The sequence below is a fragment of the Sus scrofa genome, chromosome 14 (genome assembly GCF_054392235.1).
Source record: "Sus scrofa isolate SSC_HxYL_T2T_F1_AM1 chromosome 14, Sscrofa_HxYL_maternal_Yorkshire_Landrace_v2.0, whole genome shotgun sequence".
NCBI classification, from domain to species: domain Eukaryota; kingdom Metazoa; phylum Chordata; class Mammalia; order Artiodactyla; family Suidae; genus Sus; species Sus scrofa.
The window spans coordinates 97,830,278-97,851,105 of NC_139396.1; the positions used below are offsets into that span (position 1 = coordinate 97,830,278).

Below are 20,828 nucleotides of genomic sequence, written 5' to 3' on the forward strand. Positions count from 1 at the left end.
CTACACCAGAGCCACAGCAACGTGGGATCCGAGCCGCGTCTGCAACCTACACCACAGCTCACGGCAATGCCGGATCGTTAACTCACTGAGCAAGGGCAGGGACCGAACCCGCAACCTCATGGTTCCTAGTCGGATTCGTTAACCACTGCGCCATGACGGGAACTCCAGAAGATGTGTTTCTAAAGTCATTTTATATTTTGCATTGTTATTTAGTAGCCCATCATGAGCAGTTGACAGAGTGCTTGCTTGCTAGTCTATAACATTCCCTGTTTAAAAGCTGTTGGCAGCAAACCAAGTAGTTTGTTGGAATAAACCTCACATTTGCTAAGTAGGACTCGAGAGAGTGAGGGTTGGGTATAGCTGAATTTCTTCCTCTGACAACAGTCTAAATGAGGTGTGATGTCTCCGAGCCAGTTTTGCTGTTTTCCTGAATCTTTTATGACTTGTTATCTCTTTCCTTAAGTGGAAGAATAAGACTGTGCTTAGAGTCCTTGAGTCCTGTAACTGGTTCATTTGTGCTTGTCTAGAATGATTACTGTGTCTACTCCTTGAGGCTTGGAAGGGGTGAGTGTAGGGTATTAGATGAGTAAAGATTGTACCTTTTCATTTCTTTTCTTTGGGTCTTCCCATTGACTATCTCTGAGTTCAGATATGTGCAGTACACTCTAGGGACCTTGGAACCTACCATCATCAAATGAGCAGAACTGACACACCGAGTAACTTGACCAGTTCCAAAAATGGAATTGAATGGCTGGAAATTTTGCAAACAGAGTCCTTAGAAGTATAATCTTAGCACAATAGGTAAGAGAATGTTTTAGATTTAAATAATATGATGTAATTCAGGTTCTGTTGTACCAGTTAATATCTAACAGAGTGAAATGGCTGGAATTTGAGTGATTGCCAATGCATATTAGCTATAATACAGCATTCCCTAAATGTCTGTAGCTTTTGTGATGTGTTTAGAACTACATTAGCTTTAACTTTATGAAGTAGTAAGTATAGGAGGTATAAGAATTTATAATGCTAACTTTATATTATTATTAATATTTTGAAGAGGAGTTGTCTACAACATGCAGAAATTCTAAGGTCAAACCCATGCAGCAGTGACAACACCAGATCCTTAACCTGCTGAACCACCAGGGAACTCAGATGCTAGCTTTATATTATTTTATAGTCTAACCATCTTCTTTTGAGCTCTCTCTCTCTCTCTCTGATTTTGTTTAATGGTGCACTTGTTCCATTTTCATACCATATCTGGATAAAATACAGTTAAACCAAATTTGACACACATATTTGACGTCTCATCCCTTCATTCAAATATAAGATTCATCAAGTTCATTTCCAGGGCTTCTAGCTTTCCCTTTCTGTTCCCATTAATCCCTGTTGAGTCCTGTTCCCTAATAATTCTCCATCAAATTTGCATTCAAGGAAAAGATAGGCTATCAATACATTAATCTTTATAAACTTCCCAGGCTTCTGAAATTAGATTCATATTTCTTTTTTTAATTTATTTTTAAAAATTTATTATTATTATTTTTTAATAGTTATTTTCCCAATACGATTTTTTTCTACTGTACAGCATGGTGACCCAGTTACACATGCATGTACACATTCTGTTTTTGCACATTATCATGCTCCATCATAAGTGACCAGACATAGTTCCCAGTGCTACACAGCAGGATCTCATTGCTAATCCATTCCAAAGGCAATAGTTTGTATCTATTAACCCCAAGCTCCCCAACCACCCCCACTCCCTCCCCCTCCCCCTTGGCAACCACAAGTCTATTCTGCAAGTCCATGATTTTCTTTTCTGTGGAAAGGTTCATTTGTGCCTTATATTAGATTCCAGATGTAAGTGATATCATATGATATTTATCTTTCTCTTTCTGACTTACTTCACTCAGTATGAGAGTCTTTAGTTCTATCCATGGAAATGGCATTATTGTGTTCTTTTTTATGGCCGAGTAGTATTCCATTGTGTATATATATACCACATCTTCCTAATCCAATCATCTGTCAATGGATATTTGTGTTGTTTCCATGTCTTGGCTATTGTGGATAGAGCTGCAATGAATATGCAGGTGCATGTGTCTTTATTAAGGAAAGTTTTGTCTGGACATATGCCCAAGAGTGGGATTGCTGGGTCATATGGTAGTTCTATGTATAGATTTCTAAGGTATCCCCATACTGATCTCCATAATGGTTGTACCAGCTTACATTCCCACCAACAGTGCAGGAGGGTTCCCTTTTCTCCACACCCCCTCCAGATTCATATTTCTAATCATGGCACCAAAGCAGTTATCCTCTTTTAAAGGCATTCAGACTTCATCAAACCATCTAAGTCACACAATAGAATTATGGAGGGGTAGAAAAGAAATTTGAAAACTAGCTAGCATGATCAGAGATCCTCAAAAGGATGTCACTTCCTCTTCTCACTACATGGCTTACTAGCTGTTTGTGGTTACACACTTCTAATGTATTTATTGGCTTTGATTATGGTTTGAACAGTGTCTCAATTCAGGAGATTGCGATAACCTGTTCTGTGCTGTACATTGTCATAGATCACTTAAGCCATAGACATATACATCAGAATTCTGAATTCTGTGGATTTCTTCTTCCTTCAACATTGCAATCCCGATACCAGCATTTTCGTCTGGTTCTAGTGCATGTCTTTCATGTTGCAAAATTCAGCAAAGGAGAGGAAAGTGAAGACATTCTTTGAATCTTTATCAAGTGAATGTTGGATTTTTCAGTAAAATGAGAAGGGCAATAACTTTTAGGCTAATTCCAGACTTTTCTATCTTTTGTACTTTCTGTCCTCCTTCTTCCACCCCCATTTGGGGTGGTGGTAGGGGGTGAGTATATATAGGAAGTTGTTTGTATTATATACTTCTCAGCAGCCTAAACAAACACATGAAGATTGTTAACTGAATATAACATAAGTACTCTTCTTAGAAATTGTGGTATTAAAAAGAAAACTCTGCAAGACAATTCTGGTATGTTTTATTTTCAAATGCTATTATTTTGTAGATGAATGGAGAGGAAAGTGTAAGTGTAGAGTTGAAATATACATCCCCTGTTAAACTGAATCTCTTTTTGCTTGATGAAATAATAACCCTGGATATTCCTGGGATTTCCTGGTCTTTATTTATTTATAAGTTTGTATCTAGGGAAGGCTGTGGCTACACAATAAAAGCTACTAGACATGCCCTGTGGTGCTATACTCAGAGAGCTTTGATTGCAGAAGTACTATTGTGAATATTAGCAATTCAGTTGAAATATAATCTCCTAGGACCTCAAATCCAGCATATAATTTAACTCACAATAGTGCTTTTCATTTTGATTACAGAGAAATAAGAAGCAAAGAGATATGTTGTGGTCTAACAAAGATAGATGGATCAGATACTTTGGAGGCATTTCAGAATCTTTAAAGCCTTGCTCTATTGTTATATACTTAGCAGATATTCTTCAGAGTGATTGATTCTCTTGAAATGAATAGTGCTCATATAATACATTCTTGGTAGTCTTTGTAGATGAGGGGAGGGATTGAAAGAATATTTTAAGATTTTAAGTGAAATGATATTCTCATTGTTGAGGGGTAAGAAGTGGTGGGTGACACTTTTTATCTTTGTTACCCTACTTATTTTCAACAATTCAAAATTTGTGATGGGTCTTATGTCTTAAGTTCCTTTATACAATTAAAAGACTTTAATGTTTAAAATCAAATTTGTCTGTAAAGCTCAACTACTGGCCAGCTATCTCTTAAAGTTGTATAAAATGGACAGAAGAAAATTTTCATTTAAGGTCATGTATGGACTGCAAACCATAATCATTAGTATTTATTCTTTTCACTCCTTTCTGTTTTATTACTCTCTTGACCATCCCAGCTATAAATTGAATCTAGGAGAAATGGTATCAAAGTTTTCATGCTAGTCCTTTGATAGATTCTCTTTAGAGCATCTTTTTCTCTATAAAAAGATGTACCCTTTCTCTCTTTCTCTCTTTGGAGTTTCTACTTAATTATATTTTCTGTTTAGATATAGGAGAAATTACTTTTGTTTTATTAGGAAGCCTTTCAGCCAATTTGCTTTCCCATAGTTATTGAAATGCCATGAATCACCAAGTATGACTAATCTGAATAATTACTCTATGAGTACAGGTATATTAGTTTTAAGATGATCTTTGCACATTTATGTAAAAATATGAAATTATATTATAATTTCATGTTTAACTATGAAATTATATTAATATATTAATTATAACTAAATTATATTATTTTTTCTCCTTCTGAACATGTTTTCTTCTATGTGAGAAATTCTTTCTAAATGCCGAAAAGCAACAAACCTTTTTAAATAACTCTATCCAGTAGAGATTGCTACCTCAGTTCCTTTTATCAAAAGGAACCATATGGGGCCTTTGAAGTCAAGTTTGAATCCTGGCTCTGCTGCTTCCTAGCTGTGTGACCTTGGATCAAGTCACTCAGTACTCCATGTGAATATCGAAATAGAGGTGATAATACCACCTCAGGAGTTTCTTTTGAAGATTAAATGATATCAGTGCATGTAAGATATTGTGTGTTACATGGCTAGTGTGTCATAGATGCTAGAGGCAGTGATGATTATGCTGCTTTTCAAGGCTTAGAGCAATAATATGGCCAGGAGCAACAGATATTGAACCACTCAGAAAGAGAGCAACCAGCAAAAGGAATAACTATTAAAAAAAAAAAATTTTAGAAGCTCAGTAGTCTTGGGCCACTTATATAGGTAAACAGTCCTAAATCCCTCTGTAGCCATGAGAATTTAATTTATTGAATTGGGATATACTGGGTCCATGAGATCTATTGCTTTGTAACAGATCACCTTAAAATTTAGTGACCCAAAACAACAATAGTTATTGTATAATTATCTCATGGTTTTGTGAGTTGATTGGTCTCAGCAAGATAGTTCTTGTTTAGTATCATGTGGTTATAATGATGATGACAAGGTCTTCCTCACACATGTCTGGCCGAGGCTTGTACCTCAGCTAAGGACTGTCTATATGTGGCTTTTCTATGTGACCTAGATTTCCTAAGCACATGGTGGCTGGGTTCCAAGAGTAGTACCTCAGAAGAGCCAAGTGGAAGCTGTTTTGCCTTTTATGGCTCAATTTCAGAAGTCATATATCATTACTTCTTCTTCATTCACTTCATTGATCTACTTAGATTTGAAGAATCATAGACCCTCTTGATGGAAATAATTTTTAGCTTCTTCATACTGCGAGAAAAAACATGTAGGATAAGATACATTGTGGTGCCTGTCTTTAGTAAACACAATTTGCCAATCTACCCTCTGTCTATATAGACAAGAATTCATATCCCACATGCAAAATACATTGAACTCCTTGACCAAGTTCTCAGTTTGCTTTCCATTACAGCATCAACTCCAAGTCCAGGATCTTACTATATCATGTTCATGTGTAATGAGGCTCCTCAAGTATGATTCCCTGCACACAGCTCCTTGAGACCACATACATATGTGCAACATATAATGGCAGGACAGGTATAGAATACCCATGATAGATCCTCCCATTGAAAAAGAGGGGAAAACAAGCAGTATATGACAGTTACTGATGGATAGCAGTTCTGGAATCCAGCCAAACAGGTATTGCCAGTTCTTTGATTAGGCGCAGTCTTTGTGCGGTTGTTTCCTAAAATTCTTGGCTCTACCCTCTGGGCTCTTGACTTTGCTGAATCATCCTTGCTTTTGCATAAAAATGAGTCTCTGGGTTTTTTTGTTTGTTTTTTGTTTTGCGTGTGTTTTTTTTTGTTTTGCTGTTAATAGCCTTATAAAGTTTGGGAGGTCCAAAGCCTCTCTTCATTTTGTTTTGTTTCTGAGCTTTTCTGTCCAAGTTGATGTAATTTCTCCAATACAACCTTTGTATACGTCTTATTAAATCAGTTTATGAATTTACTCTATTAGACAGACCTACACCAAAAATTTCTTCAAGATAAGCCTTTCTTGGTGTTCCCACTGTGGGGCAGAGGGATCAGCAGTGTCTCTGGGGCGCAGGGTTTGATCCCCAGCCCGGCATAGTGGGATTGTAGTTTGCTACTGGGGCTTGGATCTGATCCCTGGTCTGGGAACTCCAAATGCTGCAGGGTGGACAAAAAAGAAAGAAAGAAAGATAAGCCTTTCTCAACCTTGGGCTCCCTGTGAGACTGCAGTGGGAAAAGATCCTGAAGATTCTTAGAAACCCTATTATTTAATGAAGAGTATCTGTGAGGCATGCCCTTATTGACAGCCTTTTTGTTTCTCCTTGAAAGGGTCTGTAAGGCATCACTTTAAGCCTTGCCAGGGTCTTAATAAAGGATCTTGAAGGTTTGTTCTCAATTTGATATTTGCCTGGAACCTGCTTCTTAATTTGAGAATGGCTTGCCTTCTGTAAGGTAAGGAATGAGAAAGTTTTATTTTCAAACCCAGTAAAAATCCTATGTATTTATATTTCTTTTTAAATTTCCATTGAAAAAAAATGGTACATTTATTTTGGAGCTCCGTTATGTCTCATTGGTTAATGAATCCAACTAGGAACCATGAGGTTGCGGGTTTGACCCCTGGCCTTGCTCAGTGGGTCAAGGATCCGGCATTGCCATGAGCTGTGGTGTAGGTCACAGACATGACTCGGATCTGGCATTGCTGTGGCTGTGGTGTAGGCCGGTGGCTACAGCTCCAATTGGACCCCTACCCTGGGAACCTCCTTGTGACATGGGTGCGGCCCTAGAAAAGACAAAAAGACAAAAAAAGAAAAAATGGTAGTTTTTGTTGTTTGTTTTTGGTTTTTTTAGGGCTGCACCCTCAGCCTATGGAAGTTCCCAGAGTAGGGGTTGAATCGGAGCTCAGCTGCTGGCCTACACCACAGGCATAGCAACTCGGGATCTGAGCTATGTCTGCGACCTACACTGCAGCTCACGGCAACAGTGGATCCTTAACCTACTGAGCAGGACCAGGGATGGAACTCACATCCTCATGGTCGCTAGTTGGGTTCATTACTGCTGAGCCATCATGGGAACTCCAAAAAAAAAATGGTTGATTTTTTAAAATAGCTTATTTTTCCACTTGTATTTTACTATAGATAGTTCCATGAAGGTAGGTAGCACCTTTGAAATTCTGCTCCCAAATCTCCTTAGCTATCACATTGAAGTTCATTAGATATATTTCCTATTTTCCACAAACTGCTGGTGATTACACCGCCAAAATTTCTACCACTACGTATATTTCTTTCAGCTTCTGATAACATTTTCCTCATTTTCTTTTAGGCTTTCATTGGCAGTCTCCTCGAGGCCTACCCTACCCTACCCTTATCTGCCATCCCATTTCAAAATCAGTGCCACATATTTTAGGTTTTTGATATAGCGGCACCCAACTTCCAGGATTATCAAATAAAAGTAGTTTCATAATCCATATGATTTAAGTAAAATGAGTAAATTTTAGGAAAATTTCCATTAAAACTGCTTAAAAATTCAAATTGTGCATATGATAATTTTGATTCTGTTTTAAAATAATTTTATCTTTTAGAGATCTTGAAATATTAGTATATAATATGATATAGTTTCTGGGAACTTGCTTCGAAGTAATATTTAAGCAAGGGAAATGGGTTAAGATGAAACAAGATCAACCATAATTTTGCAGTTGAAATCTGGGTGATGATTACATGGGGATTCATTGTATAAAATATTTGCATATATTTAAATTTTTCCATAGTAAAAAGTTAAATAAAAATACTTTGGGAGTTCTTCAGAAGAAAGTTAAAACTTAAAAAAAGATTTCATACCTAAAAGAGTAGGCTCTAGATTCATGGAAAATTCACTTTATGGAATACTCAATTTTCTGATAGTGCCAAGTGAATAAGGCATTATGTGGTATTTTTTGGTTACCTACAGTTAGTTATGCACTGAATATTTTGTTCTCAATTAAATTTTTTTTTTTTTTTTTTACTTTATGATTACTTTGCTTATCCACAAAAGCTACCTCATGGTCTATTTTGCTGGATCTCACCTGGCATCATAACAAAAAAAGTCAATATACTGGATGATTTTCAAACTATCCTCCTAAAGTACCTCTAACTAGAGAGAGTGAGGAATATACTCCCTCAGGATCCTAGGAATATCCTTGCCAAGTATGAAGTTTCTTTGAAATCCCATTTTCAAATTCTTATTTAAAGCTTGCCTACATTTTTTTACTCTAGCATGTACTAAGTATGTGTATCTTTTTATATTATAAGGTTTTCCTGGTATCCAATGATAGAGAATTCCTATGAACTTTTGTAAGTAGAAATGGCATAAAATAAAGAAGCAGTTACCTTAGGATACCTCTTGTTAATGGATGCAAGATAAAGCACTAATGTTCCCAGACACAGTTCAAAGCTCTGGTGGGCTTGATGCTGGGTGTGGTTCCCAGGGAAGAAGCTTGGTGGTGCTGCTCTCACTGCATGGGGTGCACACTACCTCTGCCACGGCTCACCCCAAAACAAACACTGGACACTATTTTTGCTTTTTGCCTTTTTCTCATTGTTTGGCCATTTGTATTTCTTCTTTTACAAATTGCCAATTCACAAATTGTAATGATATGTTAGAAGTGTGTGATAAATTGCTTTTAAAATGTATTGGACATCTAACATTTGGTTGGATCATTTTAGTTTCTATTATTATTATTTTTATAGTCCATCTGACAAATGCAAAAAGATGAAAAGTCTCTTATTCTGGTATCAGCAAGACAAGATTTATTTACTGAATGACTTAATCCACATATCCTCACTGTCTAGAAATTATATCCTCTGAGTTATTCTCTTAATTTGAAAGCCTGAAAATCATTGATAATAAAGGCAAAAATCTTCTAACAGAATACTGAATAAAAGAGAAAGTTGTACTTTTCTAAAGAAAATCTTTGAATTGAATTGTGTTTGGATGATTTTTTTAACCTTGTCAGCATGCATTACAATTTTTTAAATTGGAATATTTATATCCAATTAAGTACAGAAATTTTGGGTGTTGGATTTTGTTTTGTTTTGTTTTGTTTTTTGGCCACCTGGCAGTGTATGGAGTTCCTGGGCCAGGGTTTGGATCTGAGCCACATTTGTGATCCACTCAGCTGTGGCAACACCAGAACAGATCCTTTAACCTACTCTGCAGGGGCCAGGGATTAAATCTGCATCCTGGTGCTGCAGAGATGCCCCCAATCCCATTGCATCACAGTGGGAACTCCAGGTGTTGGATTTTTTTTATTTTTTATTTTTATTTATTTATTTTTTTGTCTTTTTACCATTTCTAGGGCCGCTCCCGCGGCATGTGGAAATTCCCAGGCGAGGGGTCAAATCGGAGCTGTAGCTGCCGGCCTACGCCAGAGCCACAGCAACTCAGGATCCAAACCACGTCTGCAACCCACACCACAGCTCACGGCAATGCCAGATCCTTAGCCCACTGAGCAAGGCTAGGGATCGAACCCGCCACCTCATTGTTCCTAGTCGGATTCGTTAACCACTGAGCCACAACGGGAACTCCTGGATTATTTTAAAAACTTATGCAGTGAAAGGAGAAACTGAAAAGTTTAGCGTATTACTATTAACTTGGGAAGGTGGAGGTAGGTAGTGCTTTGAAGACAGTGCCCTAGAAAATTTATATTACTTTTAGTGTTATATCATCTATTAATCTAGGTAACTAGTATTATTTGATAGAAATTTAAAATGCTTTAGTAATAGGAATTCCTGTTGTGGCGCAGCAGAAACAAATCCGACTAGGAACCATGAGGTTGCAGGTTCGATCCCTGGCTTTGCTTCAGTGGGTTAAGGACACGGCATTGCGGTGAGCTGTGGTGTAGTTCACAGGTGCAGCCCGGATCCTGCATTGCTATAGCCATGGTGTAGGCCGGCAGTTATAGCTCTGATTTGACCCCTAGCCTAGGAACCTCCATATGCCGCAGGAGTGGCCCTAAAAAGAAAAAAAAAAAAAGAAAGAAAAAGAAAAAAAATGGAATGGCCCTAAAAAGCAAAAATAAATAAATAAATAAATAAAATAAAATGTTTTGGTAATAGAGGTGGATGAGGGGTTCAAATTGATTAATTTCCTAGCTAATTTGTATTAACCTGTAATACTTTTAGTCCTTTTTGCTAAAACCATTTTCTAAAGGTCTGTTCTGTTCTGTTCCTTTTACATGTATGACTCTTTCTTGAATGATTATGTCAGGTAACTTAAGGGACATCATTTTGAATACAAATTTGTTTTTCATCTTCTAGGATTGTCTTATAGAGGCTGTAGGATCAAAATGCTTTGATAGAATTTTATAGTAATGACCTTAAAGTCATCTTATCCAGTCCTCCTGTCACAGATGGAGAGAGCGAAGTTCAGAGAGAGGTGAGGGCCTTGAGAGAGCTGGTAGTCTGAGCCAGGTCTGGAGCTAACATTAGAAGTTGAGTCACATGTTCTTCCCATATGCCCTACTTCCTTTTGAGAGGCTTGGACTAACTCTGACCCACAGGCTTCTTAGAAGATTATCTTCGGTAATTCTTTGCCAGTCTGTTTTCTTAAAAACTGCTACTTTATGTTAAAAAAAAAAAAAAGGAAACATATATTGTTTTGTTAGGGTTCTAGGTAATTAATTCAAGGTTACCTTAATTCAGCATGTTTTCCATATTCATGTAAGATTTCCTTTAAGAATATGTAAGTGGCCTTTGAGGAATTATGATACCAAGTGTTCAACTCATAAATGGAAACTTCCACACTTGAGAGGTCAGCCCATTCTATCCTGAAGGACATACGGCATTTCCTAATGTAAATGGTTCTAGAGGCAGGCTCTTGGTGTATTCTGAGGATTTTCCTTGTCTTCTTTGAGACAAGGATCTATCCTTGTTTCAGTAACTTCACCATTTTCAGTGAGTCTAGCAGGCATAAAAGATAAAGAAGACAAAGAAATTTTGTTAACCCCATTTCCATCTAAAAATAATTTTGTATCTAATTGAAATACAAGTCAAGCCTATTTGAGTTTTCTTTAAAAAAAAAAAAAGTATTTATGAATGACTTAAAGCTAATTGCTCTGGTCAGGGTTTCTGAATATTTTGGAAGTCCTGTCGTGAAACTGGCAGGGACCTATAAATGAGGCCTACAGATTTGTGGTTGCATCAGAAATTGAGTGAAAAAGGAAATTTATGGTAAAGATAAATACTTAACTGCTCTAAGCAGTGGATAGGCACTGCTCTCAGTGTCTGCCCTGCTCAATTATATTCGATATGTATATCTCTTCAAAATATTCAGCCTTTGTTTTTAAAAGCAAACAAAACATTAATTTCTTTGCATAATCCTTGAAGCTTCACTTTCTGTTGTGTATTTTATGCCTTTATTTGAACATTAAAATAACATTTGTTTATATATTTCTCCTAATTCAATAAATGCCTGTAAAAAGTGAGCTGGTAAATCTGTCCAATCCTTTGCAAAAACGTCACAGCTCAAACTTATTTTGGAATACTTAGAACTCACTACAGCTTAATCAACATGGTTTCATTACCTGTACAACCTTCAGGTCATGTACCAAAAGAATTGTATCTTATTTCATTTGTATTATTCATGACTCATAGGTTCTGTATTTCTCTTATAATAGAATAATATCCTACCCCCCATTCTTCTTTGTGAATTATATTGTCAGAGAAGATAGACTTAAAACAGAATACTTTTAAGGAGGAAAATTAGGTGAGTTTTTCTATCTGGATAATCTGTTTTGTTTTATGTTACTGGGGAGAGAAATATAGGTCACAAAGTAGATTTTTTTTTTCCTGCATATGAGTTTGTTTTAGAAACCATTTCTTCATAAAATCAGCAGCAGTTCTCTCTAATTTTTCCTGTATTTTTTTCATCCAGCTGGCTTTCATTTTCCCCTACCTTCTTCTTGCTTGCCTATTGTAATAAAGATTTAGTGAGCCTAAGGTAACTGTGGAGCTTTCATTTAATAATGCAGTAGTGGAAAGAATGAACAAATATATGCCGCAAAGAAATAAAATCCAAGGCTGTAAATCTGGATTGCTCAATTTGTTCCTGAGTAGTATTCTCTGCTATTAATTTATCTATGAATACTGAAAACTCTGAAAAAGGAGTATGCTTTTGAAAGCTTTTCTTGGACAATCTCAATATTTATCCTCCTAGTTTTTTGGTGATAAATAACCTTAAGCTTCCATTTTGTATTCTTAGTATTTTATTATGATAACTGAAAACTTTTATGAAAGTTGAAGGAATAGCTTAATTAATGAATCTCATGTATCCATTACCTGATGTCATCAGTTATCAACCACAAGGCCAGTACCTCATCTTTACCCTCACCTGTTTCCTTGCACACATACACACAAATACTGGATTGTTTTATGCAAATCATTTATCATGTCATTTTCCCAAAAATACTTCTGTATGTTTCTCTGACAGATAATGACAGCCACAATACCATCATCACATCTAAAAATGTCACATTTCAGAGTTCCTGTCGTGGAAACGAATCTGATTAGGAACCACGAAGTTGCAGGTTCAATCCCTGGCCTTGCTCAGTAAGTTAAGGATCCGGTGTTGTCGTGAGCTGTGGTGTAGGTTGCAGACGCCTCGGATCTGGCTTGCTGTGGCTCTGGCGTAGGCAGGTGGCTACAGCTCAGATTAGACCCCTAATTTTTTTTATTTTATATTTATTTAGTTATTCATTTTATTTTTTTGTTATGTTTTTGTCTTTTTAGGGCTGCACCCACGGCAGAACCTCCTTTTTAGGGTGTGGCCCTAAAAGGACAAAAGACAAAATAACAAAATGAATAAATAAATAAATATAAAATAAATAAATAAAAACATCGCATTTCTTTAGTATCATGAAATAACTAATGATTATTCAGTTTTCTTAATTGTTCCATACATGTTTTGTTACAGTTGGTTCATTTGAAGCAGAATCCAAAGAATGATAAATTATTCTCTTTTAATTCTAGGTTCCTATTCCCTCACTTTTCTTCAGCAGTGTAAGTGAATAAGAAAAAAGCTGTGAAAGTTTACACTTTCATTTCAAAGGCCAACAAATGCATAGTCCAAAATAATAACAAAACTTTTTACTAATTAACTGCCTGAAATACATAGTACTTTTATTTTTTTTATTTTTTATTTTTTTTTTTGCTTTTAATGGTCGCATCCATGGCATATGGAGGTTCCCAGGCTAGGGGTCAAATTGAAGCTGTAGCCTCTGTCCTACACCACAGACACAGCAACACCAGATACGAGCTGCATCTGTGACCTACACCACAGCTCACAGCAATGCTGGATCCTTAACCTGCTGAGTGAGACCAGAGATTGAACCCGCAAGCTCATGGCTCCTAGTTGGATTCATTTCTGCTGCGCCGCAACAGGAACTCTGTAGTACTTTTTATTCTTCATACTGTTTGATCACTTCTTCATATGACAACGGTTTTTTACGGTAATTTTCTATAGAGGATAAAAGATAATTCAGCGTTTAGCATGATTAATTGAAATTTGGTTTTTTTATTGTTGGTAGTTTGGGTTCAAAAAAGAGCAAATTGACACACAGATGCAGGTACCATTTACCACAAATAGGAGTGTTGATTAATTCTGTTATGTTCTATTTCCAACAAAAGTGAAAAAAAAGTATGTTGCATTATCTTTGTATGCATGTGTTATCATATATATTTTTGACTAAAGAGAACTTCAGTTTGGCTAGTGTGAATGAGAATTGAATCTTTCACCTTCAAGTTTTTTTCCTTTGCCATTTATTTATTGAAACAAATCATATAACTTGTGCTGTGGAAATTCCCTATAAGATTTGTTAGTCCTTGGGACTTCTTTTAACATATTTTCTTCTCTCCTCTATTCCTGCTTGTTACTAATTAAATGTAGAAGTGTAATCAGATTCTAGTTCAGTTTTTTGCAAGAATACATTACAGGTAATTCTGTTTGCTTCCTTTTGCATCACATTGGAGGACATAATATTTATATACTTCTCCTTATGTTAAGATACATTAGCACTACCCCTAGTTTTCAGTTTAATTTTTAAAACAGTCTAAAAATGTGATATTGAAATGTTGCATTTATTATATCAATTTGGAACTTTTAACATCTCAAAACAAATTTATGTTTTTCTTTTGTAATGTTAGACATGTAATGTTTTCTTTAAAAAAAGGGAAAAAAGACTCAGAACAATTCTAAAACCCAGAATAGGGAGTTTCCATCATGGCTCAGTGGAAATGAATCTGACTAGTTTCCATGAGGATGCAGGTTTGATCCCTGGCCTCACTCAGTGGGTTAAGGATCCGGTGTTGCCATGAGCCGTGGTGTGGGTCACAGACATGGCTCGGATTTGGTTGTGCTGTGCCTGTGGTGTAGGCCAGCGGCTGCAGCTCCAATTCAACCCCAGCCTGGGAACCTCCATGTGTCGCAGGTGAGGCCCTAAAAAGACAAAAAAATAAAAATAAAAATAAATAAAACCCAGAATAGATCTTCTTGCATAAGAACTGTACAGTGAAAAAGCTACTTTGTTAAATTAAAGATTCTCTTAAGTTTTGTGTTCCTTCATTCCACAGATACTTATGCATATAATAAATACTTATTGAGTCTGTTATGTGCCAGGCGTTGTAAAGGTAACATGGTTCCTGCTTTCATGGAGCTTATAGTCTCGTAAAAGGAACAAATATTAATCAAATAATTTTATAATTAGATAGAAAATTATAATTTTATAAATGCTTTAGAAGAGAGATGTGAAGGGGAGTTCCCGTTGTGGCTCAGTGGTTAACAAATTCAACTAGGAACCATGTGGTTGAGGGTTCGATCCCGGGCCTTGCTCAGTGGGTTAAGGATCCGGCGTTGCCGTGAGCTGTGGTGTAGGTTGCAGATGCAGCTCGGATCCCGTGTTGCTGTGGCTCTGGCGTAGGCTGGCGGCTATGGCTCTGATTCGATCCCTAGCCTGGGAACCTCCAGATGCCGCGAGAGTGGCCCAAGAAATGGCAGAAAGACAAAAAAAAAAAAAGAAGAAGAAAAATGTGAAGAACTCTAAGAGCATTTATTAAGAAGATTTGACCTAGTCTGCTTATTAAGAAGGTAGTGATTGAATAAGATCCACAAAAATGAATAGTCATTAATCAGCTGAAGGAGTAAACTGGGTCTTTCTTTAAACAGATTGAATGAAGAAAGACCCTGTGGCCAAAGAGGAGAATGTAGAATTTAAGTAATTGCAAAAGCCAGTATATACTGAGCATGTAGAGAGTGAAGAGAAGTCTAGTGTGAGATGAATCCAGAGGCATAGGTAGGCTATAGATCATGAAAGCCTTTACAGGCAGCTTTGTGGAGGTCTTTAATTCATTAATTCATTCAAATATACAGTATTATTTGAATGGATGTGTCCATTATGTGATAGATACATAGATAGATTCCACCAGGAACATATAGTTGAACCAGTCATGAACGTGTGCCCTAGTGGTGGTGTAGGCAGAAGTGAAGGAGACAAAATAAATAAATCAATAAGAAAGAATCACATAGCGAGAAGCACCAAGAATAAAATAAAACCAGACTCTCGTGTTCACAGTGCCTGTTGAACTGCTTTCCACTGAGTAGATAGAGAGGACCTGTCTGAGGAGGGGAGTTGAAAGAAAGCTGAAGACTAGAAGGAGCCAATCTACAAAAATATGTTGGCAGAGGAAAGAAATTATGTAAGGCCGTTAAGACCAGAACAAAGTTGGCCTTTTTAAGGAGAGAATTGGACTTGGACCTATGGAATAAGGATGACAAAGGTTCAAAGAGGCACATAGCTCCTAACATCACTGTAAAACCATATTGCAAAACCAGTAAAATTCAAGTGGCTTTAATTTTATGTGATTATGTTTTGCTAACATTAGATGGCCAATAGTGAAATATGATTATGGCACTGATTACCCCTGCTCTGGTTCTTTTGAATCCATCATACGTACATTACTCTGTGTGGTGTCATGACTCAGTCTTCCTACCATTTTTTTCCTTCTTTTTGAAATTTGTCAAGAGCTTTGTATAATCTATCATGATCTCACTTGGCTGCATAGAACTTCTTTTCACTAACACAGTGTAAAATACAGATGTGGAGGTGAATCTTATAGCATTTTACTCCAGTTTATCTAGGTTTTATTTTATTTTTTTAACAGTCTGGATAGCACAGCTCTAGAGAGTGACATTTGCTTTAGTAATCAATCTGGTTTCTTAAAAATCCTTGAGAAATAATATTTATTGTATTGCTTTTCACACACAGAAGCAGCATTTTCATTTATTATTTGGATACCTAGGTAAGTTTAAAAACCTGACTTGGCTCAGTAGTAACGAACCTGACTAGTATCCATGAGGACACGGGTTCCATCCTTGGCCTCGCTCAGTGATAGGCCAGCATTGCTGTGGCTGTGGCTGTGGCATAGGCTAGCAATTGCAGCTCTGATTCAACCCCTAGCCTGGGAATTTCCATATGCCATGGCATGGCCCTAAAAAGACAAAAAACAAAAACAAAAAAACCACACAAACCTGACTTTGGTCATAAATAAATACCATTACAAGGTGATTCATCTTTAGGGAGAGAGAAGATTCTTCGACAGTAATTTAATAATTCCTCATTAACAACACCATCAGCTGAAGTAAAACCTAAAAGAAAGTCTTGAGGAATATGTTACCTGATGTTAATATGTTAATGGCTTTTCATTGGGCCAAATGTGCTACTTTATATATATATATATGTGTGTGTGTGTGTGTGTGTGTGTGTGTGTGTATCTATATATATACAGAGAGAGAGAGATGTGTATATATATAGATATAGATGTATATATATAGATACACACACACATACATACATATACACATATACACTCTAAAGTACTTCTCTAGTGATCCAATAACTTTTAATGTGGTCTAAGCTAAGAAAACTAATGAAATTTGCTCAAAGTTAAATGAGTTGTTTTGTTCGTTTGTTTTTATTCAAAAAGGAGGCTAGTCATCATAAAATAACCAAAGCCCAAATTTTAACTAATTCTGAATCGTTAATTGGAACAGTGAGTCTAATGTTATCAAAATCAAATCATTTTCTGCCTCTTTCCTTCTCTCTCCATATTTATACCTTCTCTCCTTCTCCTTCCCCCACCCCACTCCTCACATATAAGCTTTGCTCAGTAGTTAGACCTGATATTGTATTGGATTTTTAACTTTAGTATTGATTGGCTGTCCTAAGGGTGTCCAGCAGAAAATAGGGCACGGAGACTCTTTTCCCTTTTCTCGCCCAGAAACATATATTATTCATAAAATAACATATTCTATTAATGTGTATTTATAAATTATCAGCAAGGTAAAGTAATGATATAGAAAAAAACTTGCAAAAAGAATCATTGATTTCTGTCCAGATTCTGTTTACTTACTTAAACATCTAATTACTTTTCCAAATAGAAATTGTCACTTAGATACAAACTAGTCATAAGCAACTGTTTAGACACATTTATTTTATTTTACTTGATGATGAATGATTTTGTAGGAAATACTTAGGTAAAAATAACATGAATTTAAAGAACAGTTATATTTTAGAACAACATGTTATCATCACTAATGGATATTAGGTTTCTTTTGTCATATTTAGCAGTTGGCGTACCATTTCTTCCACCTGCTATCTCTGAAACTCAGCCAGATTCTCTTGTCTTTGGCTTTGATGCAGAGCTCATTACCAGCCAGATGAGAAAGGATTCAAGTAAATGTTTGCCGTGAAATTAGATGAGTCTACTGTAGAAATTTTTTACGAGATAGGAACAGTTATGGGAATCTGAAATACTAACTTCAAAAGGCTTATAGAATCCCAAGAAAATATCTTACAGTTTGACTCAAGAACAAAGTTTCTGAAAAAAAAATTCATTTAATTTTCAAATGAATTCTTCATATTCAGGAGATAGGCAGATGTTAGATAAAGGAAAAAATACGACTCTAATAACAAATATTTTAAAGGTCATATTTTAGACCATTATCCTTCTGGTGCCTTGAGGGAGAGTTGGGATTGGTTTATTTTGTGGAAAATATTGAAAATTAAAAGAAGTTTTGGCTTTATCCTTTAAGCAAAGAGAAGCCATTGAAAGTGTTTTGAAGAGGGCATGGTGTCATCCAGTCTTTTTTTAAGAAGGTGAATGGTCCACTCTGATGAATATATTAGAAGAATGGGGACTGTTTGCAGGAGTAGTTAACAATAGCAAAAAAACAAACAAAAAACCCTTTTTAGTGCTTTTGAGTGTCAGTGGTTTTTATTCATTAGCCCTTTGATACTTTATATCTGGATTTATAGATGCAGAAACAAAGGCTTGAGGCAGTTTAAAAAAAAAAAGTTGCTCAAAATCACAAAGCTAGTGGGGGAGCTGAGATTCAAATCCATTCCTTTTTTTTTTTTTTTTTTTTTAGGCCATACCCGAGGCATATGGAGGTTCTCAGGCTAGGGGTCCAATTGGAGCTACAGCTGGTGCCCTATGCCAGAGACGCAGCAACATCAGATCCGAGCCACATCTACAACCTACACCACAGCTCACAGCAATGCCAGATCCTTAACCCACTGAGCAAGGCCAGGGATTGAACCTGTAACCTCATGGTTCCTAGCCAGATTCGTTTCTACTGCACCACAATGGGAACTCTTCAAGTCCATTTCTGACTTTAGGACCTGTGCTCTTCATCTCTGAATTATACCAATGTCAGTTAAAAAAAATTAAAAAGGAGTGAAAAAGGAGCTAAAATGGTGACAGTGGACTTTATAAGATATAGAATTGCCTGGCAGTTAGATGTGAAATTGTAAGATGGCTATGAGCTTAAATCCTGAGAGAGTAGCCAGAGATTGGCATTATAATTAATCAAAATAGGAAACACAGGAGTGAAACAGGTTTGGGAACATATTTAGTTCAAGAAACTGTAGGTATATTTGGTAGAAATATCTGGAGTTGGAAATTTGGATTTGAAAATCAATACAGAAAGGACAAGTTATTATTTTCATTGTGATAACTTGAAGTTCTAAAAAAGATTGAGCTCTCCAGGCGTAATGAAGTGTGAAAAGGCAAAGTTAAAGAACAAGTCTTAATAAGGAGTATTTTGGGGTCAGCTAAAAGAGCAGTAAGTAGTCAATGATGGAGACAGAAATAGTCAAAAGACACAGTAGGGCAAGAAGTAAATTCGGGAGTTCTTATAACATCATAAAATTCAAAGCAAAGAATTTCAATAGGCAGGAGGTAGTCAACAGTGTCAAATGTTTCCAAAGGTATTAATATATGAGAAAAAAGGCCATGGAAAATTTGACAGTGAAAACTAGTTTTTGGTAGATGGACATTTAGGTTGTTCCCATGTCTTGGCTGTTGTGGATAGTGCTGCAAATGGCACAAATGAGCCTATCTGCAGAAAAGAAACAAACTCATAGACATGGAGAACAGACTTGTGGTTGCCAAGGGGGAGGAAGCGAGATGGTCTGGGAGGTTGGAGTTAGTAGATGCATACTATTGCATTTGGAGTGGATAAGCAAGCAATGAGATCCTACTGTATAGCTCAGGGAACTATATATATATATAGTCACTTGTGATGGAACATGATGGAGGATAATGTGAGAAGAAGAATGTATATTTATGTATGTCTGGATCACTTTGCTGTACAGCAGAAATTGACAGAACATTGTAAATCAACTATAATAAAAAAAATTTTTTTAATTTGGTAGAAAGTGGGATCAGTGAAGATAGAGTTTGTGGGGTTGGTGAATGGATGTAGTACAAAAATAGACATGTTTAAGGTTGGAATAAAGAGCCATAACTGAGATAGTGAAGAAATTGACTTTGCAAAGGAATACAGATGCTTCATCCTCTGATGTAGAATAAAAAAAAGAAACTAATACACCATTGTAATTCAACTATATGATAGGTAGGTAGGCAGGTAGATAGATTAGATAGATAGATGAAAAGAAAAAGAAAATTAAGAGAAGCTTTGTGATGGAAAAGAAAGAAGCTGTGGGAATGAATTTCAGAAGATCTTAATCTTAGTAAAGGAGGAGGTGAGGTCATTTATTGAGAGGTGTAGGAAGCAATTCTGAAAAGCTCTGTAGGGAAAAAGTCTGATTGTCTACTAGAAATGTGTGAAAGCCTTTAGTAAGCAAAGCTCATCATCTAGCTAAGGTTGGATAATGTGAATTTGTAGCAATTTCAGTTAAGACAATTATATTGCCTTTTTAAAAAAACAGTTCTTGCCTCATCCTAAGACAGGAGCTGTTGATGAAGTGGATTATCAGAAGTAGAGGTTGCAAAGTGGGTCTAGGAGGTCAAGGAAGCTAAGACATAAGATAGCATATTAAAATAAGGCCTATCCTAACAGGGGAAAAGCAAGGGGGATAGGCCTGGATATGCTGAGGGAGAATATTGAACAAGACTCTGTAACTTCTTTAGGTTACAGTCAGTAAGATCTGAAAGCTATTCAGCACATGCTTTTTTTTTAAGGTTTTTTTTTTTTTTTTCTTTAATATGTTACCTGTGGTATATGAAATTTCTGGGGCTAGTAGCTGAATCCAAGCTACAGCTGCTGGTCTACTTCAAAGCCACGGCAACGCCACATCCGAGCCACATCCACAACCTATGTACACTTCATTAGTTTAATTTGTGGGAGGTCACACTTTGAACCAAGATAGTTTAAACTCAGATCTTTTACTGCCGCTTTTTAAAAATGAAAGTGCATAATTTCTAATGTAGGAAAGATAGCTTATAAAATAGATGATCAGGTTTAAATATGTGCTGCCTTTCAGTTTTGGTGTAATGGTCATTGTTTTTAGAAAAAGGTTATTGATGTT

General features: G+C 36.4%; 1 protein-coding gene and 1 long non-coding RNA gene across 4 annotated transcripts in view; one reads left to right on the plus strand and one right to left on the minus strand.

The window, feature by feature from the left end:
* MCU (mitochondrial calcium uniporter) overlaps positions 1-20,828 on the plus strand; it is a 202,937-nt gene that overhangs the window by 108,969 nt on the left and 73,140 nt on the right. The gene's annotated exons all lie outside the window — the stretch shown is intronic.
* Positions 6,792-20,828, minus strand: part of LOC146396882 (uncharacterized) — a 69,987-nt gene continuing 55,950 nt past the window's right edge. The window contains exon 2 of the long non-coding RNA XR_014828139.1: positions 6,792-6,965. This is a non-coding gene — a long non-coding RNA (uncharacterized LOC146396882). The remainder of the gene's footprint in view (positions 6,966-20,828) is intronic.